Genomic DNA, 27002 nt, shown 5'->3' on the forward strand with positions numbered 1-27002 from the left:
CTCGTTAGCTATTTGTTTCATGCACAGTATCAATAGTGTATACATGTCAATCCCAGTCTCCCAGTTGATCCCATATCTGTCTTCCCCCCACCTTGGTGTCCATAAGTTTCTTCCCTACATCTTTGTCTCTATTTCTGCTTTGTCAGTAAGTTCATCTATACCACTTTTCTGCATTTCACACATAAGGGATAATATATGATATTTGTTTTTCTCTTTCTAACTGACTTCACTCTGCATGAGTGTCTCTAGGTCCATGCCTCTGAAAATGGCACTATTTCATTCATTTTTATGGCTGAGTCATATTCCAGTGTAAAAAAAAATTTATGAAATGCTTCGCAAATTTGCATGTCATCCTTGTGCAGGGGTCATGCTAATCTTCTCTGTATCCTTCCAGTTTTAGTATTTGTTGTTGTTGTTTTATTCGCTAAGTCATGTTCAACTGTTTCATGACCCCACAGGCTGTATACCGCACCAGGCTCCTCTGTGAGCTTTCCAGGCAAGAATACTGAAGTGGGTTGCCATTTCCTTCTCCAGGGCATTTTCCTGACCCTGGGATCGAACCTGTGTCTCATGCCTTGCAGGTGGATTCTTTATTGCTGAGCCACCTGGGAAGCCCTAATTTTAGTGCAAGTGCTGCCAAAGTGAACAACCAACTTAACTCCTTAAAATATGAATAGAGTAGATGATACAGATCCCTCATCTCGCACACAGTGGGGTGCTGAAGACAGTAATTCTGTTGTCTCAGAATCGTTAACTGAGACCTGGAGCAGAAGGCAGAGACACACAAAGCACCTTCCACTCTAAAGACAGCTGCCAACAGCTGGAGGCGTGAACCCCTGCAGAACATTTGAATAGACTGGAGTCAACAAGCTGTACTGATCTCAACCATTCCCCTGCCCTAAGCAAGCACGAGACCATGGAGAGGAGAGGGAGGAGAGACTGCCTATCGGGAGTCATCAGTGAAAAGGTGAGGGCCTCAGCACTTTCCATGGAGGAAGGAAAAAGGGGAACACTCACAGATATTGGGGTGTCAGAAACAAGAGGGGTGGGCATCTTGATCCCCAGGGGACAGAGGCTGATGGGACAGTCGTGCTGAGCTGCTTACTCTCTGAGCCTCTCTGAGCAGGGGAGAGGAGGACTCAGAGGGCAGAGAGAGAGACTAGAAGTGGGAAAACCAGCCCTCCTGCTACCTGGCACTTCCAGGAAACCTGAGTCTGCAGTGGCTCACGGTTGACTGCAGAAGGTAGCTGGGCTAAAGCCATGCTTGCTGCACTCCAAACAAGAGGTCCACGCACAGGGTTGGTGTCCCCAGAGATGGATAAAGAATGGCAGGGTGCATCACTGGTAGTGAAAGCTGCAGTGGGGTTCAAAGAACTTGAGCTAGTTAGTCTCCCTTGGCAGGAAACTTGATGGAAACAAGAGATGGAGCTCTGGGTTCATACTAAGAGGTGTGTAAAGAACTCACACGTGTACCCCAAGAAGGAAGCTGTGTGGGATGTCTACCCTCAGTGGGTATCTGTACTTGGTCCATTTCAACCTAAGAAGGAATAGCCAATGGAATTATCTGGAGGTCCAGTGGTTAGGACTCTATGCTTCCACTACAGGGCACAAGGGTTTGATGCTCTGTCAGGGAACTAAGATCCCACATGCCGTGGCGCAGCCATAGATAAATAAACAACTGTTTAAAACAGGAAGCAATAGCCAAGGGATGGCCAGTGCACACCAGGAATAACAGATCCATCCCTTTCCATCTCCCCTCTGTAATCAAGAAGAAAAGTGCCCCAAGAAATGAGAGATAAGGAGTAAAAAAGGAGACCAAGCCTTCTTCTTCCTCTAAGACCCCTTGGAAAAGGATGGCCAGGGCCAGGAGAAGGAGGGGAGATAGATGGATCTAAAATAGATATTTTAAACTTGACCCACCATTTTAAAATATTCATAAGTAAATAAAAAATGCATGGAACTCTTTATGAGGCAGCATTTTCCTCCCCAAATGAATAAACATTTGCAGGTAGTAAATTGCAAGAAGAGCTCTCCAGCCCTGAGGCGTGTAGCCCTGAGGTCAGGGAATCACAATGATGAAGCAGGAGCATGGCAAAAGTGACCCCTGCACAGGATTTCAGTTCCAGGCCACTGTTTTCTTAGACTTCAGGAAAACTAAAGGTAAGCAGCAAAGTTTAAAGTATTTCACCAAAATGTTAATGAAAGATTTGAAATATGTGAGCAACTGGATCATAAAAACAAAAAAAGAGGGGAACTGATCCCCAGCAGGCTCGCCATCACCTCCAGGATTTTGCAGAGGTGAGGCAATCACTTTAGAAGGTACCCTGAGGCCAGGCTCCCCCACTAGAAGGGCAAGAAGTAGGTACTTGCTTTGGCTCAGAAAAGGCTGGGGAGAAAAAAAGCAGCCTGGAGAATAGATAAAGAAGACCTTGCAAGAGCAGAGAAAACTCCCTACCCTAGTGAATACCCTAGAGCAGTGACTTGTACCAAAATCCATGATTTAAAAAAAAAAAAAAAAAGCCACATTGTGCACCATGACCCTGGCCACCTGGACATGTATAACTAAGATTCGTGAAACAATGTTTACTCGCTATGTGCAATGAAGGGACACCGGTCTTTTACATTCTGTTCTCTTTTTTAAATGCAGGTCACAGCTCATATAAATTGATTTCCAGATCCTAGTAGTCTACCAGTGGCAGTATGAACAACCCTCATTAGAGCAAGATGACTCTTAAGACGGAATTTGGGTCACACGCCATGGACAACAATTGTTTCTTCTCTCCCAAATACGATTCCCATGTCCACAGCCTCTTCTTTCATCAGATTGAAATCGTGTATTCCTTTTTAAAATGCTTATTTTTAATTATTTGGCTGTGCCAGGTCTTAGCTGTGGCATGGGGCACATGGGATCTAATTCCCTGACCAGAGATCGAACCTGGGCCCCCTGCACTTGGAGCGTGGAGTGGTTACTGCTGAAACACCAGGAAAATCCCTGGAATCATTTACTCCTGATAACCTGCTTTCCAGATGAGTTCAAGGTTACATCTCTCTACTGGTTCTCTTATCTAACTATCTTCCATGCCTTTCTAACTCTCCCCCTTGTAGATATGAATTAGACGCTGCTGCTGCTGCTGCTGCTGCTAAGTCGCTTCAGTCATGTCCAACCCCGTGTGCCCCCAACATTGAAAGTGAAAGTCACTCAGTCATGTCTGACTCTTTGCGACCCTATGAACTATACAGTCTATGGAATTTTCTAGGCCAGAATACTGGAGCAGGTAGCCTTTCCCTTCTCCAGGGGATGTTCCATACCCAGAGTTCAAACCCAGGTCTTCCACATTGCAGGCGGATTATTTACAGGCTGAGCCACAAGGGAAGCCCATGCAATATTATCTCCACTAATTAAACAGTTTCCAATCCCTTGGTGGGTTAGTCACTACATGGTGTCTGACTCTTTGCTATCCCATGGATTGTAGCCCACCAGGCTCCTCTGACCATGGGATTTTTTTCAGGCAAGAATACTGGAGTAGGTTGCCATTTCCTTCTCCAGGGTATCTTCCCGACAGACAAATCGAATCCAGGTCTCCTGCATTGAAGGTGGATTCCTGCACTGCAGGTGGTTTCTCTACTGACTGAGCTACAAGGGAAGCCAATCCCTTAAATATCCAATATGTACAAGTCATCCACAGGGCCTTCTTCGTAAGCATGTCTGAATAATAACAGTAAAAGTAACATTTATAGATGCCAGGGTGTGTCAATCACCGTCTTCAGCTTTATCAACCTATATCTCTCTATTGGTAATCTTTGTAATCATCCCATAAACAAGGAAAGAGAGACCGGGAAGGATAAGTAAGGACACACAGCTGTTAAGTATATACTTTGAATACAGGGGATCTTGGAAAATTAGCAGGTCATAGTAAAGCATGACACAAAGAATAAGTTTGATCTTCTAATGGGGGGAAGAGGGTCATGAGACATGGAACATCAGTGGGTCTTATGCAGAGCCTCTTCCAGGTTTTATGCTCATGACATCTTATGCTCATGGCTCATGGCATAGAATAACCCTTCTGTACCAAAGGGTTCCAACCAAGAGGATTCTTGCTCTCTCAAAAAGACACACATTTGTTTCAGTTTCAGTCAAAATTTCTACTTTGTAAAGTCAAATCTTGCAATAATTTTATCCCCACAAAACAGAGAAGCAAGATACACATCCTGAGAGCGTTTGGATGTGTTAACTATCTTTTCCTACCATTTTCACTTGTTTGAAGAATTGTAGATCCTGCGTTACTTGGAATATTGCCCAGAAAAGTCTTTCTCAAGGGAAAGTTTCTCAGAGCGACTGTGCTCATAGGTCCTCAGTTTTCTAGTTTAATGTGAGAGTAGAATCTAGGGGCATACAAATCATGTTTAAGGAACAACGCTAGATCCTTCACTTAGGATGATATTCCTGTCCACTCCTGCAGGGGGCACCATTTACATAGACTTCAATACAAATGGCATCCGCGGGGATTAGGCAGCGTGATGCTACTGAAAAATCATCCTGCTTGAAACCTCTCCAGATATCAGACACCTGGAAAAATAAAATAAAATAATCAAATAGGTTAATTGAATTAATGTTCATAAGGTTGCTTGCTTCCCTTGTAGCTCAGTCGGTAAAGAATCTGCCTGCAACGCAGAAGACCCAGGTTCGATTCCTGGGTCTGGAAGATCCCCTGGAGAAGGAAATGGCAACCCACTCTAGTATTCTTGCCTGGAAAAACCCACGGACAGAGGAGCCTGGTAGGCTACAGTCCATGAGTCCGCAAGAGTCAGACATGATTTAGTCTGACTTAGCCACCAAGGTGGCTTAGTGTCCAGAGAATCAGTACGAAAGGCAGAAACGGACCGTTTGATCACTTCTTCCTTTCAGAGGGAAATTGTTCTGTTATTAATAATTAATGCCTCTCTTCTAACTGTTAGGTAGTTAGAATAGGGGAAAAAAGTCCAGAATGGTGGTGGCTAAAAGACAAAGAAGGGGAAAGCCCGTGAAAACAGAACAAAGGAAGGTCTGAGGACCAGAGTGAGGACCTCGGGGAGAACAAGCAGCACCCTGGCTGGCCCAGTTTACACAGGGCAGGCCCTGGGGAGGAGGAAAGACGTATAAAAAGGAGCCAAAATCGGGCCGGGGGTTTCCCTTCTCTTTGCATCTTTTAGGTGTGCATCCCGCACACCTCCAGGATGTATCTTCCTTTGCTTTCTAAATAAACAGAGCTGTAACACGGGGCTGTAACACTGGTTCCTCCGAGGGCTGTAACACTGGTCCATCCAAGGGCCGTAACACTGGTCTGTCCATCGCTTCAAATTTTTGTTGCAACAAGACAGAACCGATGAAATTACAAACTCCCTTGGAGAAATATCTATTTAGTTCTTTGGCCCATTTTTTGATTGGGTAGTTTATGTTTCTGGAATTGAGCTGCAGAAGTTGCTTGTATATTTTTGAGATTAGTTGTTTGTCAGTTGCTTCATTTGCTATTATTTTCTCCCATTCAGAAGGCTGTCTTTTCACCTTGCTTATATTTTCCTTTGTTGTGCAAAAGCTTTTAATTTTAATTAGGTCCCATTTGTTTATTTTTGCTTTTATTTCCAGTATTCTGGGAGGTGGATCATAGAGGATCCTGCTGTGATTTATGTCAGAGAGTGTTTTGCCTATGTTCTCCTCTAGGAGTTTTATAGTTTCTGGTCTTATGTTTAGATCTTTAATCCATTTTGAGGTTATTTTTGTGTATGGTGTTAGAAAGTGATCTAGTTTCATTCTTTTACAAGTGGTTGACCAGTTTTCCCAGCACCACTTGTTAAAGAGATTGTCTTTAATCCATTGTATATTCTTGCCTCCTTTGTTGAAGATAAGGTGTCCATAGGTGTGCGGATTTATCTCTGGGCTTTCTATTTTGTTCCATTGATCTATATTTCTGTCTTTGTGCCAGTACCATACTGTCTTGATGACTGTGGCTTTGTAGTAGAGCCTGAAGTCAGGCAGGTTGATTCCTTGAAGACATACGGATGGCTAACAAACACATGAAAAGATGCTCAACATCACTCATTATCAGAGAAATGCAAATCAAAACCACAATGAGGTACCATTTCACACCAGTCAGAATGGCTTCAATCCAAAAGTCTACAAGCAATAAATGCTGGAGAGGGTGTGGAGAAAAGGGAACCCTCTTACACTGTTGGTGGGAACGCAAACTAGTACAGCCACTATGGAGAACAGTGTGGAGAGTCCTTAAAAAATTGCAAATAGAACTGCCTTATGACCCAGCAATCCCACTGCTGGGCATACACACCGAGGAAACCAGAATTGAAAGAGACGTGTGTACCCCAATGTTCATCGCAGCACTGTTTATAATAGCCAGGACATGGAAGCAACCTAGATGTCCATCAGCAGATGAATGGATAAGAAAGCTATGGTACATATACACAATGGAGTATTACTCAGCCGTTAAAAAGAATTCATTTGAATCAGTTCTAATGAGGTGGATGAAACTGGAGCCTATTATACAGAGTGAAGTAAGCCAGAAAGAAAAACACCAATACAGTATACTAACACATATATATGGAATTTAGAAAGATGGTAATGATGACCCTGTATGCGAGACAGCAAAAGAGACACAGATGTGTAGAGTGGACTTTTGGACTCTGTGGGAGAGGGAGAGGTGGGATGATTTGGGAGAATGGCATTGAAACATGTATAATATCATATATGAAATGAATCGCCAGTCTATGTTCGATACAGGATACAAGATGTTTGGGGCTGGTGCACGGGGATGACCCAGAGAGATGTTATAGGGAGGGAAGTGGGAGGGGGGTTCAGGATTGGGAACTCATGTACACCTGTGGCGGATTCATGTCAATGTACGGCAAAACCAACACAGTATTGTAAAGCAAAATAAAGTGAAAGTAAAAATAAAAAAAGAAATTACAAACTCCCCCATATTCTCTCTAGAATGTGTTAGTTTCACTATTGGTCAGGACTTATATCTCAACCATCCTTTCTAAGGTGATTTTGCAGATGTCTGATTTCATTCCCATTATGCTGACTGTCACATAAAATTCTCTGAGTTCTCTGAGTTCCTGAATGTAGTGCTGGTTCTCACAGTAAGGTCCCTGGGTGTCAGCAACAGCATCACTTGGGAACTTGTTAGAAGTGCAAATACTTGGGCCCTAACCCAGACCAGATGAGACACTCTCTAGGTGTGGTACCAGACATCAATGTGTTTTCCAGTCTTACAGATGATTCTACCGCATGCTAAACTTTGAGAACAATTGCCTTAACATATAATTTCCAATCCCACTGACACCAGAAACACCCATGAGGTTTTTTAAACTATGTTGCTGTTGTCGTTCAGTCACTAAGTCAGTTCTGACTCTTTGCAACCCCAAGGACTGCAGCACGCCCCTCTCCTTTACCATTTCCTGGAGTCAGCTCAAACTCATGTCCATTGAGTTGGTGATGCCATCCAACCATCTCATCCTCTGTTGTCCCCTTCTCCTCCTGCCCTCAATCTTTCCCAGCATCATGGTCTTTTCCAATGAGTCAGCGCTTCGCATCAGGTGGCCAAAGTATTGGAGCTTCAGTTTCAGCATCAGTCCCCCCAGTGAATATTCAGGGTTGATTTCCTTTAGAATTGACTGGTTTGATCTCCTTGACTCCAAGAGACTCTTTCAGACACTACAATTCAAAAACATCAGTTCCTCAGGGCTCAACCTTCTTTATAGTCCAATTCTCATATCATACATGACTACTGGAAAAACCATAGCTTTGACTATACAGGCCTTTGTCAGCAAAGTGATGTCTCTGCTTTTTGTTACGCTGTCTATAGGTGCCCTGGATTCTCTCAGGGCCGCTGGAAGAGTAAAAATAACTTTGGAATCAAAAAGATCTGGGTGGAAATTTCAGTTTTATCACTCACCAGCGTGTGCCTGGTTAAGGCTGCATTTTCTCATCTCTGAAGTGATGATAGTAGGACCTGCCTCCTAGGAAGGTGTTGGAGGTAAAACGTAGCAAATGCCTCATACAGAGATTGACAGTCAATCTTCTTCCTTGGCCTCCATCACAGCTGGAATCTCATTTGCCCAGCCTGTGAAGGTGTAGGTCTCATCTTACCCAGAATCACAAAACAAGAGTTGCCAGAAGCTGTTTCCAAAGTTTCACAAATAGCCTAACATTTTCACAGCAGTTATTGGGGGTTTCGCCATGTATCAGTGGGAACAATACAGCCCTGAGATCCCACGAGCTATTTCAAACTCTAGATTGATGAGAACAAGAGTTCCTAGGAAGGGATATTTACCAACTGAGAGCATTATAATTGTTAAAGTAGCTGTTATGAGCCAGATCATATTCCTGCTGACAACAGGGAGGCAAAGAATTTCAATGGTTGCCTAGAAAATCGAGTAAAAGTTCCCCAAGTTACCTGCCACACACAGGTCTGTTTTTCCTTAATTATCTGAGTAATTGCTTTGCGTCCTCTACCTGCCTTTGCCAAGAGACACCTGGGCAGAAGAGTGAGCAGTCAGAGCATTTACGGGGCCGCCTGCTGAGTGCAGCTTCAGGCTGCTCATCTCGGTGTGGTGACTTCTCCATTGTCAGTGGGACATGCCTATCAACTTCCCCTCCTCCCCACCGGAACTAATGAGGCCTTTCTAATTAATCTGGGTCCCTGCTCTTGCAGAATTACATGGTTTGTCTTTTTTTTAATGTACATGAAATTATCCGCCTAAAATCAAATCATTTCATTGGAAAACATAATACTCAGATCAATTTGATAATATACATACGAATTTGGGAAGGAGTCAAGACAGAAACAATCAGGTTTCGTCAAGGCGGCAGTTGTTTTCTTAAATGTCACTTTTGACAAATCTGTACAAATCAAACCAACATTCATCAAACACTGTCTCTGAATTAGAGTAGAGAGCTCACTAGACAGTTATCACTGGAGTCCCTGAATGTAAAACAAGAGGAAAACATAAGAAGCAAAAGTTGAGATTGGAGCTGGTGAGAGAGTTAGCAAATACACCACTTATGGTGAAGAAAAGACATTTTTCAGAGGCACCAAAATATACTTCTTGGCCTGAACATGGTAGGCCAAGTGCAAGTACAAGTCAAAGTTTAACTCAAAGACTCACAGGACTTGAATTGCAGATGCCAAATAATATAGATCAGCTCTCCCTCCTGGATGACACAGGAGGTTTAGGCTTGCATCTGCTACTTCTTTGTGTTTGTGAAAAGTCCCATTTTATGAGTCGGGATAGGCCAGGCTATGCTGCAGTAACAAGTAACCCCAAGTCTCAATAACTTATTGCTACAAATGTTTACCTATTGCCTGCTTTATTGGTCAGGATTTTCCAGTAAAAACAGAACAAATTGTAGATAGAGAATGAGAAATTGGCTCATGCGATCATGGAGTCTAAGACATCCCCAAAATCTGCAACCTGGAGACGGAGGAAAACTGGTTGTGTAGTTCAGCCCAAGTCTGAAAGCTTGAGAACCAGGGGAGCTCATGGTAGAAATCCCAGCCCCGGCACAGGAGAGGATAAAAGGAGATGTCCCAGCTCAAGGACTGAAACAGAGAAAACGAAAAATTCTTCCTTCTCTTCTTGTTCTGTTCATGCTCTCAACAGGTTGGATGATACCCACCTACACGGAGGAGGTAAATTTACTGAGTCCCATCATCCGAATGCTAATATCACGTGGAAACCCTCTTACAGACACATCTGGAAAAAATGTTTAGTTAATATCTGGGCACCCTGTGATGCACTCAAGCTGACATGTAAAATTAACCATCACACCAATATAACATGTTAAACAAAAGTTGGCTGTGGCTTTGACCCCCTCACCTTCACTCAATGACCCACAGTGAGGAGGAGCAACATTCCAGGACCAATTGAGACGGACCAAGGGAAGGGAAACATGGGAGAAATATGCACTGATTCTTAGCGCTTCTGCCCGGAAGTGATGCATGTTCCTTGCAAACATATCTCACTGGCCGCAGCAAGTCAAATGGCCTCTCCTGAGTTCAGCCTGGTGGGAAAGTAAAATCCTTCCACAGCAAAATGTTTCTCACTCTACCATGCTAACGGAATTCTGATGGGTCCCCAGATAAACTCTCCTCTAGACCATGCTGCAAGGACCTCCCTTCAGTTCCCCTCTGCACTTCTTACCACTACTCCACACAAGCCAGGCTTCTGCTGTACTCGAGGAGAGTTGCAAGCCCCTCCCTCAGTTCCTAACAGTGCAACAAATGCCTGGATGAGCATTTAAGACAATTTATTGAAGGCTTAAAGAAAACAAGGAATCATAAGGGAGAAACACGACAGAAAACAATAATACTGGATAGGAAATATACACTGGTCCTTGAATTGAGCCCCTCAGCCATATCCCCTCCACTAGTTTTCCTTCTCTATGGGCTCCCCGAGCCCACCTATCACCCTTTTATTTATTCTCAGTCCCCAGGGAATAGTCCTGACCCCACTTTTTCTCACTGAGAGACATCATTCATCATATCCTCACTCAAACCCCACCATAACCCCACAGAGATTCGATTCTGCTCACAAAATTCCGCTCTGATGATTTTATTCAGAGTTGTTTCGTATCTACAGTTTCAATTTCTTGATTCTAAGAGAGAATTTTGACTTTTGCATGGACAATGAGCCCATAGAAGAGTAACTGTACTCAAAGATGATGAGTATCTTCTACCTGGGTAAAAGGAAATTACAGCTGCATTCATAATACAATTTGTCTCCATTGCACTCCAAAAGATAATGACTCTGTGTGTGTGCCTGTGTCTGTGTTGTGCTTATTGTGGACATGGATATGCATGCGTAAAGCGAGTACTTCTTTTACATTTTACATTTAAAGTCGCTCAGTTGTGACCAATTCTTTATGACCTCATGGACTATACAGTCCATGGAATTCTCCAGGCCAGAATACTGGAGTGGGTAGCCTTTCCGTCCTCCAGGGGATCTTCCCAATCCAGGGATCGAACCCAGGTCTCCCATGTTGCAGCGGGATTCTTTACCAACTGAGCTACCCGGGAAGCCAAAAATCTGACCCTTGTAGTTTGTTTCCTCCTGCTGCTTAAAGGAGAAATAAAAAACGTCTGACACTTGCAGCCTATTTCCTCTGTTTGGAGACCCCTAGCTTTCCTGCCTGTTACCCTCTCATTCTCCCCTTTTCTTTTAGGAGAATTATGTTGCCTAGAGAAAGGGGCATCGTTTTCATTTCATAACTGCTTCTGAGCTGATAAGGGGTGTTGTCCCTAAATTGGTGAGGCAACATATTCTCCTAACCCTCATATTGAGGATCTCTGATCCAGGGGCCCCAAGTAGTAGTTCGAGGAAGCTGCCGCAGCAGCAAGAGTATGAGCAACAATTTGTAACTTAAAAGCCTTCATGCGACTAGAAACAAATCCAATGACACAGTTACAGATGTAGGGAGCAAACAGCAAAAGCAGAACAATCAGCTAAGTTAGAAGTCACGTTATGTCCATAGTTAAGGTACAGGGTGTTGCGCCAGTCCATCTTTGGATTGTTAGATGTCATCAGAGTAAGAAGAGGCATCACATGATTGTTGTTGTCAAAGGTATTCGCAGACTTGGAGGAATTCCTTTCCTTGAAGTGGAGATGCCCACCATGGGAAGCTCTCCCCTGATGAAGAGGGGAGTGCTCTGCAGACCCAGAAGTTGGATCAATTGTGGAAGGCAGCGTAGGAGTGAGCCCAGGACAGGAAGGCATTGACTTGAGGATCAAACTGCAGACTCAGGATTTTTGGAGTCAGCAGAAGCAGGCTCACATAGATTATCAGGCCTGTCCAGATCAAATTCAAAGGAAGTTGTGATGCTCACTGTCCTTGTAGGAGTCCACATGGTACGAAGAAGCACTGTGGAGAGAGTCTATCAGTAGCCAACCTGTCTTGGTCCTCTGCACGACCCGCAGTCTGCAACCCTCCACTCGGCGCTCTGATGCCAATGGGGTGCCAGAGACCCATGGGCAGGGTCTTTCCCAGCCCCCATGCATTGGCTCCAGAGTACTTCTTGGGTGTTCATATTTACATAGTTTGAATATTCATGTAAATACTATTTTATGTTTTGCTTTTTCACTTAGGTGAAATATTTAAATATATAAAATATTTCAATATTTTATATAATTCTCCTAACATGCTTAAAAATGACATAATATTCCATCCTGATACAATACAATATTCCACTAAACAATAGTCCATCTTGAAAAACTGACATGACTTAATAAAGCATTCTCTTAATTTAAATCATTTGCTTTATTTAGTATTATGAATGAGGTTGTCATAAACTGCTTCATGCTCATGAGTGTTTGCTTCTGCGAGATTATTTTACTAAGGAAAATTTCCAGGGATAAATTCAACATTTCACACAACTGCCTTAATTAACATGGTTAAAAACTATAAAATTCCTGACTTAATAATATAAATATTATTACTTTGTCCTAGTTTTATATGCCTTCCTCAATTTACATTGATTATGAATAATTTTACTGCAATATTAGATAATATCTTTATTTGAAACTTGTATAGCTCAGTTTAATTTGATCAACTAATAAACTCAATGAAATACACATAGTTTACTTCTAATATGAAGAAATTTTAACCCTCCAGAATTAGCCTATAGATATTTGCACTGGGATAAAGGATGCTTCTTTTTATATAAAGGCCTTCGGATATACACAAATTATATGCGTATGATAACCTTTTGATTGCAAGTAACAGAAACCAAACTTACACTAATTTATGCAAGAATCAGAAACCAAAACAATACTGTAAAACAATTATCCTCCCATTAAAAATAAATTTTAAAATTAAACAAAAGAATTAGAATATTATTAAAACTCTCTTCCATCTCCTTCTGTCTGGACCTTGCTTCATCTTCTCCTGCTGGAGACAGATGTCTGCACCTGGAGCCATTCCCAACAGTTCCCCACCCAAAGAGGAAACGAGCTGTTTCTTGCATATTGGAAGACTGCTTCCAATTCTTCATCCCTCAGCGCAGCCACATATTAGCCATGACCTGATCGCAGGCAGTATATTTGTCTGCCCTGGCTTTGGGCTGGTGCACGTGACTTGCTTTGGCCAATAACATGTGGGTGGAAATGACAGAGCGCCACTTCTGAGACTACATCTCTGATACTTTGTATGTTCTTGTTTGCTCTTTTGTGGCACATTCCCCGCAAGTCTGCGGGAAGTTAAGAGACTAATGAACAGATGTGGAAACCTGAAGTGTGGACTAGAGATTTCCCAGCTGCATGTACTTCTATTTCTTGAGTTAAATTTTAAATATTACAGCAATCCATTTTTGTAAAACTAACATAAAAAGTGAGCTTAGTTAATACAGTAAATAATAAATACCTGTAGACCACCAGGCTCCTCTATCTGCAGAATTTTCCAGACAAGAATACTGGAGTGGACTGCCATTTCCCTCCCTAGGAGATCTTCCTGACGGAGGGATTGAACCTGAGTCTCTCGAGTCTCCTGCATTGACAAGAGGGTTCTTTACCAGATGAGCCCACCAGGGGAAGGCCCAAATAATAAAACTAGATGTAATTGGAATCTCCATTACGGCCAGCAATTCTAAAGAAAGAAAAAGGAAAAGAAGAAACAAAACACAATACTTACCAAAAGTCTGAGAAACAACGTTTCTTTAGATTTTAAAAAAAAAAAATCTTAAAATGTGTATTTGGTAATAAACATATTTTAAAATCCAAGTGAAAAAGATGTAGTCTTTTAGAACATCATTTACCACATCTGAGGAAAAACAGGAACTGTTTTCCAAGGGAAATAAAGTGTCTTTCAAGTCACAGGTTAAACGGCTGCCTTTAATGTCTTCTTGTTGCCATCTGGCCACCAGCATCAGCTCCCAGCAAGGGTTCAGAGTAAACTGCTGCTGCTGCTGCTAAGTCGCTCCAGTCGTGTCCGACTCTGTGCGACCCCATACTATTTGGTGCCAAATGCAGGTGATCGACTGAACACACACAACAGTGCAGGTGAGCTAACCTCGTGGAGGAAGATGCAGAAGGAAACCAGCTAGAAAAGCGAGGCAAAGGAGAAAGAAATAGTACCAGGGTTAAACAGAGCAAGGGCTGAGACTCACGGCCAGACAGAGCACAGAGAAGAGCTTCACGCGCACCCTGGTTCCCAGGGCCCAGGAACGACCACAGCGGTGATCTTTGGTGAGCAAGGCAGACCACAGCAGAGCAGAGAACCCTGGAACATCGGACAGCTGTTTCTGAAGAAATCCATCCAAAAGCAAAGCAGGATCAACAAGAACAGGATCCAGAGGAATGAAGTTCGCAGGACGGGAGGCGATGCCAGCCCCTGTCTAGGGAAATTACACACAGGGCTTGAAACCCAAGCATTTAAGAGAACCATGCAGAAACAGGCTGGGTAAGCAGGCTCGCCACCCTGAGAAGGGCATTTCAGGGAGCAATTGCTCTCAGTTATGAAGCAGACAAAAATCATTTCTAAATGTCATTATTTCCAAAGATAGTTCTATTGATATGCTCCCCCATGCCTCTCCTGAGATCCAGGATGAACTGCAAACGGCCTGCAGATAATAGAGTACAGAGTAGAATCAGCTGGGATGGGCAAGGGCAAAGCAGAGACTGAAAACTGGGCACTGTTCAGGACTGTCCCGCTAAAGACTTTAAAGATCATGTAACATCTTTATCAAGCGACATTGTCATTTGAACTGCGGGGAAAAAATCTGTAACTGGGAGGAGTGGTTCTTTTCATACAGGAAGGTTTTCCCGTAGTTGATTGACTTCAATGCTGGGCAGTAGAAAATAGGTTAATATGGGGGAGAGTTAAAAGGTAACTTTCCCTCTCTCAAATCATTTTCATACATTTGAGAATGTATACCTTTTTTTTAACTTCCTCTTGGAAGGGTTTAAGATGATGAGAGGCTGAAAAGGGAATTTGTATTAGAAAAGGAGGAGGTTTATGACAGAAAGCACCTCTCTTTTCTTAATTGGGCTCAAAATACCTTGAAATAACTTTATAGTTCCCATAAACCTGTCCATGCCTTCTTTAATCCAAAGAGAGACCATTTAGGTGTCCCCTGAGAAGGTTCCATGGTAAAAGAATCTGCCTGCAGGGGATAAAGTCTCAATCTTTGGGTCTTGAAGATTCCCTGGAGGAGAAAATGTCAACCCACTCCAGTATTCTTACCTGGAAAATCACATGGAGAGAGGGGCCTGGTGGGATACTGTCCACAGGATCTCAAATAGTCAGACATGACTTGCTGCTGCTAAGTCGTTTCAGTTGTGTCCAACTCTGTGTGACCCCATAGACAGCAGCCCACCAGGCTCCCCTGTCCCTGGGATTCTCCAGCAAGAACACTGGAGTGGGTTTCCACTTCCTTCTCCAATGCATGAAAGTGGAAAGTGAAAGTGAAGTCGCTCAGTCATGTCTGACTCTTAGTGACCCCATGAACAACAGCCCACTAGGCTCCTCCATCCATGGGATTTTCCAGGCAAGAGTACTGGAGTGGGTTGCCATTGCCTTCTCCACAGACATGACTTAGCGGCTGACAATTTCACTTCACTTCAACATCTCTATAGGGCATCCCTGGTGGCTCAGCGAAAAAGAGTCCGCCTACAGATGTAGGAGACAAGATGTAGGTTCAGTCCCATCAAGAAGATCCCCTGGAGAAGGAAATGGCAACCTACTCTAGTATTCTTGCCTGGGAAATCCTATGGACAGAGGAGCCTGGGGTCACAAAGAGTCAGACATGACTTAGCGACTAAACAACAATAACATCTTTACAACTATGGACGTATGTTGATCCAACTTTTGATATCTGCAGCAGGAGATCAGGTTAAATGCGAAAGGTGTCCTCCCTTGTCTTTTATCTTTTTAAGTATTTATGAGCACTTGCCAAGAATTAACCAGAACAATGGTTATATCAGTCGGGGTTCTCCAGAGAAACAGAGACAGACTAACAGGATATGTGTGTGTGCCCACATGTATATGCACACACACTGGGACCCGTTTCTAGAGATGGGGTGGGATCCATGTCACCCACAGCACCTGGTCTGTGAGGTGGGGAGGTAGGTGCTTCTGCGCTGACTGGATATAGGTACCCTAGAGGCTAGAGAGACAACCAATAGAAGACCACCGCTGCCAGATGGCAAGAAAGTGTCAGGGCCTTTACCCCGTGAATTCATTTTCCTTCTGCAAAGTGGTGAGCTCACATAATTACAGGGAGAAGAAATTAAAATAATTTGAAAACCATTCATCCTATCTACAAAATACTCATTCTCATCTATACAGTTATTTATGGTTTTCCAAAGCACTTTGTAGGTCAGCACTTTGACTTGCATAACAGCAGCTCTAGGGGGCCACCTGGGGCTCTAGAGGCTTCCCAGGTGGCTCAGTGGTAAAGAATCTGCCTGCCAAAGCAGGAGACAGAGGGGACACGGGTTCAATCCCTGTGTCAGGAAGATCCCCTGGAGAAGGAAATGGCAACCCGCTCCAGTATTCTTGCCTGGAAAATCCCACAGACTAAGGGGCCTGGTGGGCTACAGTTCATAGCGTCGCCAAAAAGTCGAACACAACTTAGCAAATAAACAACTACAAGGGGCACCAACTAGGGGGTAATATGACCCCCGCTGGACACCTGAAGTGAACCAGGCTTCTTTGCCACTGCTCAGGGTGTGTCACTCTCGCGCTTACTGAACAGGAAACTCCCAGTCTATATGTCTGCTGGGAGGGAGATTCTCGGAGGCTCCATGAGAGGGTGCTTGGGGGCTGGGTGGTGAGAGCAGAGGAAAAGGTGCAGAAAGAGAAGAAGAGGTTCAAGGCAAGAAAAGGAAAGCTCAGAACAAAGTGCCCGCTGCCAACAGCACGAGCGGTATTTATTTTCACAGCTGGGTGACTAACAGAAATTGATTGTCTCACATACCTGGAAGCTACAAGTCCACGATCAAGGTGACAGCAGGGTTAGTTCCTTCTGAGGGGTTGTGCGGAAGAGTCTACCCTTTCTAGCTTCTGCTTGCCAGCAGTCTTTGGTGCTCCTCGGCTTGTAGGCGCAGCAGTCATCTCTGTCTTTGTCTTTACATGGCGCTCTCTCTGCATGTGAGTCTGTCTCCTCCAGAGGTCCTTGCTGCTTAAGTACATCAGTCACGTTGGATTAGGATGCTTTCTGCACTATTGTGTGCTTGTGTGCCGAGTCGTAGCCAGTCTTTACGACCCCACAGACTGTAGCCCACCAGGCTTCTCTGTCCATAGGATTCTTCAGGCAAGAAGACTGCACTGGGTTGCCATTTCCTCCTCCAGGGGATCTTCTTGTCTCAGGGATCAAACTTGCATCTCCGGTGTCTCCTGCATTGTAGGCATATTCTTTACCAAGCAGCTACCGAGGAAGCTCAGTTCAGCTCAGTCGCTCAGTCGTGTCCGACTCTTTGTGACCCCATGAACCACAGCACACCAGGCCGCCCTGTCCACCACCAACTCCCAGAGTTTACTCAAACTCATGTCCATTGAGTCGGTGATGCCATCCAGCCATCTCACCCTCTGTCATGCCCTTCTCCTTCTACCTTCAATCTTTCCCAGCATCAAGGTCTTTTCCAATGAATCAGCTCTTCACATCAGGTGACCAAAGTATTGGAGTTTCAGCTTCAACATCAGTCCTTCCAATGAACACTCAGGACTGATCTCCTTTAGGCTAGACTGGTAGGATCTCCTTGCAGTTCAAGGGACTCTCAAGAGTCTTCTCCAACACCCCAGTTCAACAGCATCAGTTCTTCAGCGCTCAGCTTTCTTTATAGTACAACTCACATACATACATGACCACTGGAAAAACCATAGCCTTGACTAGACGGACCTTTGGTCAGATGCAGCCTAATGGCCTCATTTTAACTTGATTACCTCTGTAAGGACTTCAACTCCAAATCAGGTCACTTTCTGAGGTACTGGGATTTAGGTCTTCAACATCTGAATTTTGAGGAAACATGTTTCAATCCATAACAGATACTAAGTGTTTAAAGCTGAGCCCACCAACCACAGGTGAATACTGAGCATTTGAAATGTGGCTAGATTGAACAGAGATGAGCTGTGAATGTAAAAAAGACACCAGAGTTCAAATTCGCAGAGTGAAAAAAAAGAATGTAGGATACCTCCATAATCTTTATACTGATTACCTGCTAAGTACTTTTGACATATTGGGTTAAATAAACTATAACACAGAATGAAGATTAATTTCTTCTCTTTCTTTTAATATTTTTCAATCTACGTGGCATCAAGAAAATTTAAAATTGCACATGCAGTTTGCATGTGTGGCTTGCCTTAGATTTCTATTCCACAGCACTATTCTAGAACCTGAAATTCACCAGTTCCCTGATACCTGGTCACTTTGTGAGAAGATATTCTGAGCTTCTCATACAGTTCTCCGACAATGAAGGCAAAATTAAGCATTTGATTCACTTAAAATGTAACATGCAGTAGATGGTAAACATTAAACTTTATACCTGTGCAACCTACTCTAAATGTGAAATAAGGCTTTGTCTAATCTAGGTGGCAAAGGCTGTATATTGCCACCCTACTTATTTAACTTATATGCAGAGTACATCATGCAAAATGCCAGGCTGGATGAAGCACAAGCTGGAATTAAGATAGCTGGGAAAAATAGCAATAACCTCAGATATGCAGATAGCACCACCCTTATGGCAAAGAAAAGCTAAGAAAGGGAAGAGGAACTAAAGAGCCTCTTAATGAAAGTGAAAGAGGAGAGCAAAAAACCTGGCTTAAAACTCAACATTCAAAAAACGAAGATCATGGCATCTGGTCCCATCACTTCATGGCAAATAGATGGGGAAACAGTGAAAACAGTGATGGGCTTTATTTCCTTGGGCTCCAAAATCACTGCAGATGGTGACTGAATCCATGAAATTAAAAGATGCTTGCTCCTCAGAAGAAAAGCTATGACAAGCTTAGCATATTAAAAAGCAGAGACATTACTTTGCCAACAAAGTTTCACATAGTCAAAGAGACGGTTTCTCCAGTAGTCATGTATGGATGTGAGAGCTGGACCATAAAGAAGGTTGAGCACCAAAGAACTGATGCTTTTGAACTGTGGTGTTGGAGAAGACTCTTGAGAGGCCCTTGGACAGCAAGGAGATCAAACTAGTCAATCCTAAAGGAAATCAATCCTGAATATTCACTGGAAGGGCTGATGCTGAAACTGAAGCTCCAGTCCTTTGGCCACCTGACGCCAAAAGCTGACTCATTGGAAAAGACTCTGATGCTGGGAAAGATTGAAGGCAAGAGGAGAAGGGGGTGAAAGAGGATCAGATGTTTGGATGGCATCATCAACTCAATGGACATGACTTTGAGCAAGTTCCAGGAGATGGTAAAGGACAGGGAAGCCTGGCATGCTGTAGTCCGTGGGGTCGCAGAGTCAGACACAACTAAGAGATTGAACAACAAAAGTGACAAAAGATATATTTGATCAATAAGGATCACACTTTATTTTTATTACTAAGAACTCAATTTGGAACAGGCCACCCAATATCATCTTATAATAGTGGTTCCTGTTTAAGGTAATCACTTTTTCATTTACCTTGTATGAGAAAAATGAGGCTACCTAGCAAGGGTGCCTTTTATTAATGATTACCTCAGAATGGTACCAGTCATTATAAAAGATGGTTTTCCAAGTGAGTTTTTGCATATGCTCCTTGCCCATAAATCATGGGTTCCTTAGTGAAGTCACAACAATGCAGATGGATTTTGCTTTTATGAAATGCACTGGGTTATAAATATTCTGACCTTGTTTATAAAGGGAACCGGTTAGTTCACCTAATAAAGACATTAATTTGCCATGCAGCTTGGACTGATTACTCATTAGCTGCTCTCTCCTGACCAAGAGCTCTGACTTAACAAACGCAGTTGCTCTAACTGTAGGCAGTGGTGTGCTGCCACCTACGGCTGGAAAGAAAAAAGGATCCTGTGTGGAGTTCTGCCAAAGCCACACTATTGAAAAGAGTTACAGTGAGAGGGAAAAAAAAAAAAAAAAAGGTTAGAACAAAATGCGTTACAAAAACATACAACTTCAAGAGGGAGGGGCCATATGTATACCTATGACAGATTCACGTTGATGTATGGCAGAAACTAAGGCAATACTGTAAAGCAATTACCCTTCAATTAAAAATAAATATTTTTGGACCTTCCTCATGGGCCTTCCCCATGTTAAAATCATTGTAAAACACTGACTTCCAGCAAAATAAAGCCTCGATGAAGCAGGTTATACAGTGTCACAATTGCAAAGCCTTAACCTAATTTTTCTTGGAGGGGCGGGTGCAATACTGATACATCAAGCAGTGCGTGGTCTACTATAATCACTTCCCAAGTAGGACACTGTTTCTGTTTCCCAGAACTCACCTTGGGATGTCCACAAACATGACTTCAAAAGTGGATCACATGTTACAGGCAGAAACGTAAAGCTTTGGTGCAAATCTTCCTCCTTGACCCAAGCCTTACGTATCAACTACGCACGAGACCTCTCCACACAAAAGCATACACTGTGCCTCGCACACTGCGCAGTCATCACTGAAACCTTCCTCAAACCCGCTTTGATCTTTCTGAACAGTCTCACTGACTAGCAACCACTTCTACTCTGTCATTCAAGAAGGAAATCTGGGAATAGTCCACGATTCTTCTGTCCTTTTTTTTACCAATCCTCCTTCCCACCCAACAGCAGTCTCCCTTTTCCGACCTGTTTCATGAATCTGGCTCCTGCTTACTTGCCTTCCAGCACTTTCTTAGTCCAGCCCACCAAGATCCCTCCTCTTGACTACAGCCCTGGTCTCTTATCCATCTCCTCCATTCCATTCTTTCTCTCCACAATCAGCTCTCCTCACAACAGCCAAAGCAAACTTCCTAAAACACAGGACTGATCATATCACGTCTTTCAGAAGTTACCTGCTGTCTTTAAGATAAATTCCAGATCCCATCATGTACTTATCAGGGCCTGGACTCTTCTCAGCCCTCTCCCAGCTCATGGCGTGCCCCTCCTCCAATCTGGAATCTTCATCACAGGGGCCACACATACAGCATTCAGTCATGCTAGGCACACATTTCAGGTCTACAAACAAACCAGGGTCCTCTCTCGTCCCTCAGCTTTCCCAGGTGCGGTCATCTAGGCTCAGAACACTCCTCTCCAGCCCCCTTAAACAGCTTCCTGTTTACCTTCCAGAACTTCATTGGTTGGCTCCTTGCAGTCCCTCCTCAGTGTCTGTGTGTGCGTGCGTGCTCAGTCATGTCTGACTCGTTGTGACACCTACAGACTGCAGCCCGCCAGGCTCCTCTGTCCATGGGATTCTCCAGGCAAGGATACTGGAGTGGGCTGCCATTTCCTTCTCCAGGGGATCTTCCCCACCCAGGGATCAAACCCGCATCTCTTACATGTCTCCTGCTTTGGCAGGTGGGTTCTTTATCACTGGCACCACATGGGATCCCCAGTTGCTGTACCTCAGGAAGGCACCTGGAGGTAAATCTCAGGAAGGCACCTGGAGTCTAGAGTCCAGATATTCTAGCATTCATTCCAGTTATATATTGCTATGTAACCACCCCCAAAACTTCATGACATAACTATAATTTTTCTTTGTGTTCATGGAATCTGTGCGTGCCCAGTTGCTTCAGTCGAGTCTGACTCTTTGTGACCCCATGGACTGTAGCCCACCAGGTTCCTCTGTCCATGGGATTTTCCAGACAAGAATACTGGAGTGGGTTGCCATGCCTTTCTCTAAGGGATCTTCCCAACTGAGGGATCGAACCAGTGTCTCTTATGATTCCTGCATTGGCAGGCGGGTTCTTTACCACTGGTGCCACCTGGGAAATCCTATGGAATCTGTGAGTCATGGGCAAAGATGGTTTGTCTCTGCTCCTTGGTATCTGAGATCTCAGTTTGGGAGACTCAAACTGCTGGACGTGGCTTGAATGACTGGGGATTAGGGTCATCTGGAGGCTTCTTTACTGTGGCTCTGAGCCTGGATCCAGCCAGTACCATCAATGGACATGCCTAACATAGGGCCTTTCAGTGTGACCTGGGCCTCCTCACAGCCTGAGGGCCTTGAATATCTGGGCTTGTTCATGGTGACCCAGCGTTCCAAAAACAAGTATTCTGGTATATTAAAAAAAAAAAAAAAATTAGGACCTGCATGGCCTTTTGAGAGCTATGCTCAGAAGTCTCATAGAATGAGTTCTATTGGGCTTTCCTGGTAGCTCAGATGGTAAAGAATCCACCCACAATGCAGGAGACCAGGATTCGATCCCTAGATCCAAAAGATCCCCAGGAAAAGCAAATGGCAACCCACCCCAGTATCCTTGCCTGGAGAATTCCATGGACAGAGGAGCCTGGTGGGCTACACAGTTCATGGGGCCACAAAGGACATGACTGAGCAGCTGACAGTAACTATTGGTGAGTGCAGCCACAAGTCCACCCAGATTCAAGAAGAGGGGCCATGACATAGATCCCATTTCTCAATGGAGGAGTGTCAGAGAATCTGTGGGCCTCCCCAGGACAACCCGAGTCCCTGCTGGATGGTGGAGGCCTAGAAGAGCAAGCAAGAACAGATAATTTAAGAGTGACTCTGAGAAACTAGCTCCATAAGGGGTAGATGGAGAGAAAAGTCAGACCGCAAGACTTCAATCAGGGAACAGAGAACAAAATCTGCACACTTTACTAGCGAATGCCTCTGTGCAACGATATATCCCGGACCTGGAAATAAAAACTAAACCTTTTAGTTAAATACTGTACATACCTGGTGCATTACATGGGCCAGATTCAGAAAAGACAGTCCTGTAACGTTCACTCTTTCTTCCACCGCTTGTTATACTCTGCGATGTCTCTTCCCTACCCCCTGGTGGCAGCTCGGGCAAATCTCAAAACTGTACCATTGTTTTTGACTCAAAGATTAGTTTTTATTTTCAGGTGTTCAAAACCCTGGAAAAGAATCTATTCAAAATATACACTGTGTTTCAAAAATAGCATAGCTTCACACCAAAATCCAGAGGTCTGGCTTCTTTTGAAAAAACCTGGGGACTTCCCTGGCGGTCCAGAGGTTGAGACCACCTTTCAGTGCACGAGGTATGAGTTGAATCTCTGGTCGGGGAGCTGAGACCCCACGTGCTTTGTGGCCAAAAGAACAAAGCATAAACAGGAAGCCACACAGTAATGAATTCAGTAAAGACTTTCAAAATGATTTACATCAAAAAACAGAAAGAACAGAAAACCTGAAGATCTGGTAACAGCTGACCTGCCCTGCGACAGACGGTAGGCCCAGAGGAGCACTTGCCCCTTTTGGACGAGGTGAATACCACAGCCCTGCTCGTCTGGTTCTGTGACTTGCCTTAACCACATCTACTCGGTCTCCCGGCTCTGGGACCCGCCCCAGAATGGACACATGGCGTCTTCTTTACTCCCTGGCTCTGGTTCCTCCTCCTTGGGCCTCTGTTTTTAGTTTTCTCTTTACTGTTGATCCCTTTCATCCAGGGAGGCAACCAGACAGCAGCTTTCCCTTGGGGGTAGAGGGTGTATCTCCGTGGTCCCCTCAGGGATCTCCCACAGGGACATGGGTGAGGCACCTTCCAAGCAACATCTGACAGTTACTGCTCCATCTGACACTCGCCTTCACTGTACAAATGTCTTGTCCCTTGTGAGGAGAAGGGGATGACAGAGGATGAGATGGTCGGATGGCATCACCAACTCAATGGACATGAGTTTGAGTAAACTCCGGGAGTTGGTGATGGACAGGGGGGCCTGGCGTGCTGCAGTCCATGGGGCCACAAAGAGTCAGACACAACTGAGAGACAGGATGAAGGCAGGTCCTTACAGGGCTCCAGCCTACTTACCTGCCATGGCACACACTTGGCAGCAAGGTGGGCCCCTCTGTGGTAACGGGGCAGGCTGCCCTGCTGTCTCTCTGCCCAGCCCACTCTCACCTGCAGCTCAGCGGGCCTTCCCATCATTAGACCTCTCCCCTGAGGAGCTGGGACCTCTCCCTGCACACAGATGGCCGGCTCCCCCCGGAAAATTCTTAACAGCACACATCAGGTTCTTTACGGTCCATGCACAGGTCAGAAAAGAACTTCCAGACACAAGACAGAATGAAAGGAGAATAGAGCTTATTAGAGCAGGAGACGCTGTGAGCAGGCCGGCTTTTCCAACGGTTAGGGAGTGTGTGTGCTAAGTCACTTCGGTTGTGTCTGACCCTTTGTGACCCCATGAACTCCTCCATCCATGAGATTTCCCAGGCAAGGATACTGGAGTGGGTTGTCACGCCTTCCTCCAGAGGATCTACCAGACCCAGGGATCGAACCCACGTTTCATGTTTCTTGCATCAGCACATGGGTTCTTCACCACTATCGCCACCTGGAAGCCCATGACAAATATGGGTCATCTGCCTGTTTTGGTAGCCAGGGAACAAAGGAATGGAGTAGGAAGCCTGTGAGTCATCTGCTGATTGGGTGGGATACGTGTAATTTCTTTATACAGGGAAGGAGAAGAACAGGACAAATACCTTTCCTATTTGACAGGAAAGGGACGAGCCAGGTGCCCGGGGAGTGCTCAAAAATTCCACAACGGTTCCAACACAGGGGGAAGGGTGACAAGGATCTGGTACTTTCTGTTCCTGTGTCTAAGGCCCCTCGAGCCCATCTCATACTTTTGGCCTCTGGGCGCCACAAGATTCCATAAGAACCCTTTCGTACTTGCCTCGGAGACCAGCCCAGGGGGAAACACACTAGTATCTCAGGTCAGATGCATCCAGCTGGGAGCAGATGTTGGCCTCCCCTTCCAGAGACACCCCATCTGGGTGAGGTTCTCCTCTTTCACTTAACTGGGAGGATCAGAAACTCCCCATCCGTGCCCCACAGCAGCCTCCACTCTGATGAACTCACCTGAAAGCATCTAGTCTCCCATGGACCTCGAGGCTTATCTAGACTGGAGACCAGATTGGCCAGAATTCTCATCCAGCCTCTGCTAGTAAACCCTGGAGGTGCTTCCCAAGTGACTCCATGGTAAAGAATCTGCTCACCAATGCAGGAGATGCAGAAGGCGCAGGTTCGATGCCTGGGTCGGGATGATCCCCTGGAGGACGAAATGGCTACCCACTCCAGTATTCTTGCCCGGGAAACCTCATGGACAGAGGAGCCTTATGGGCTACAGTCCACGGAGCCGCAAAGTGTCGGACACAACTGAGCAACTGAGCACACACGTGTGCAGTAAGCCCTGTACACATGTGTATGCTGACATCTCTCTTTAATGTGTGCAATCAATGTCTCCCCCTGTCCTCAGCTATGGGGGTTGAGCTGAAATTCTAAGACAACAAGGTCCCATGACACTCTTGTTATATATGAGACTGTATTCTCCTTGGCGTATCAGCGTTAGACTCTCTATTTAGCAGTATGCAATAGAACTTTCTACAGTGATAGAAATGGTCCATGTCTGCACTGTGCGAAGTGGCAGCCAGCAGCAACGTGTGGCTGTCAAGAACTTGAAATGTCACTAGTGAGGCTGAGAAATTGAATTTTTAATACTTCATTTGAATTCACGTACGTTTAAACAGCTTCTTGTGGCTAGTAGGTACTGTATTAGAGGGCACCACTCTATATAATAAGACTAAAATTTACTATATGCTAGCTAGGTACTAATTGGGCTTCCCTTGTGACTCAGACAGTAAAGAAACCACTTGCAAGGTGGGAGACCTGGGATCAAGCCCTGGGTTGGGAAGATTCCCTGGAGGAGGGAACAGCTACCCACTCCAGAATTCTTGCCTGGAGAATTCCTTGGACAGACAAGCCTGGTGGGCTACAGTCAATGGGGTGGCAAAGAGTCGGACACGACTGAGCAACTTTCATTTTATGTACTAACTGGTTTTCTAAAAGGAATTATTCCATACATTGTTTTATTTGATTCTTACTATAGCCATACAAGATTGATCTCTTCTCCATTTTTTACATCATAAGTAAAAAAATAATCTTCAAAGTATAACCAACTAAAGCTCACTTAACTCCCCTCAGTTCTTTATTCAAATGGCACCTTCTCAGATGACTTTCCTTTGCCACTTTGTACAAAGCTCCCACTCTGATCTTCTGCTTCTGTGCTTATTTTTCTCAAGGCCTTTTTCACCTTCTAATATACTCAATGCTTTATATTTCTGCTTCTGGTCCCTTTGTCTGGACTAGAATGTAAACTCGGTGAGGATAGAGATTTTCATCTCTCTTTCTCTCATGGGTCACTGGAGCCAAAACAGTGTTTAGTGGTTCCTCTTGGAGCTTACTATGATTTTGTTGAATGAATGAATGAGCTACCTTCTAGAAGAGACAGTCCTGCTCCATGAAATCCCCACTGTTCTGCTGAGCCCTTGTCGGGGTTTGCAAGTGAGATGGTCCAAAGCCATCCTCAGAGACTGAGAGAGGAGAGAGCTGCACGTGGGCTCCCCAGGGCAATCGGGGGGAGGAGGGAAGAGGCAAGAGTCGGTGAGCTGGCATGTGGCTGAGACCCCACGTGAGGCCGGGCAGGCTGTGAAAATCCCCCAGGGCAGGGGGAGACCTCAAGACGGAGCTATTGTACAGTGTTTACACTGAAGCTGTCTGTATGATAGTGAAATAAGTATATTCCCCCAAACTGCAATAAAGCCTACTCTACCTATTCAGCTCTAGTGCCAGAGGCAGTTTTTTACTGAAGTATAGTTGATGTACAATATTATATTTTATAGGTATACAATACAGTGACAATTTTAAAGGTTATGCTCTATTTAGTTATTACAAAATACTGACTATACTTCCTCTGCTGCACAATATATGCTTGTAGCTTATTTTAATATGTAATAGTTTGAACCTCTTAATCCCATATCCAGGGAGTATTTCGTTTTCTTACTTACTTAACTTACCTGCTTACTTATGAAGTTAAAGAAAGCTATTGACTTTAATGACTTTATCAACAATA

General features: G+C 44.5%; 1 long non-coding RNA gene and 1 other non-coding gene across 2 annotated transcripts; both read right to left on the minus strand.

Annotated features, from left to right (window-relative positions):
* Positions 1-317: 317 nt before the first annotated feature.
* LOC114111151 (U6 spliceosomal RNA) lies at positions 318-425 on the minus strand. The gene has a single exon (XR_003587256.2). It is a non-coding gene; the product is annotated as a U6 spliceosomal RNA (small nuclear RNA).
* Positions 426-10283: 9858 nt separating this feature from the next.
* LOC132658334 (uncharacterized) lies at positions 10284-25313 on the minus strand. The gene is made up of 3 exons (XR_009597796.1): positions 21242-25313; positions 16962-18110; positions 10284-13630 (listed from the first exon to the last, which is right to left on the minus strand). It is a non-coding gene; the product is annotated as an uncharacterized LOC132658334 (long non-coding RNA).
* Positions 25314-27002: the final 1689 nt, after the last annotated feature.

The sequence above is a fragment of the Ovis aries genome, chromosome 1 (genome assembly GCF_016772045.2).
Source record: "Ovis aries strain OAR_USU_Benz2616 breed Rambouillet chromosome 1, ARS-UI_Ramb_v3.0, whole genome shotgun sequence".
NCBI classification, from domain to species: Eukaryota; Metazoa; Chordata; class Mammalia; order Artiodactyla; family Bovidae; genus Ovis; species Ovis aries.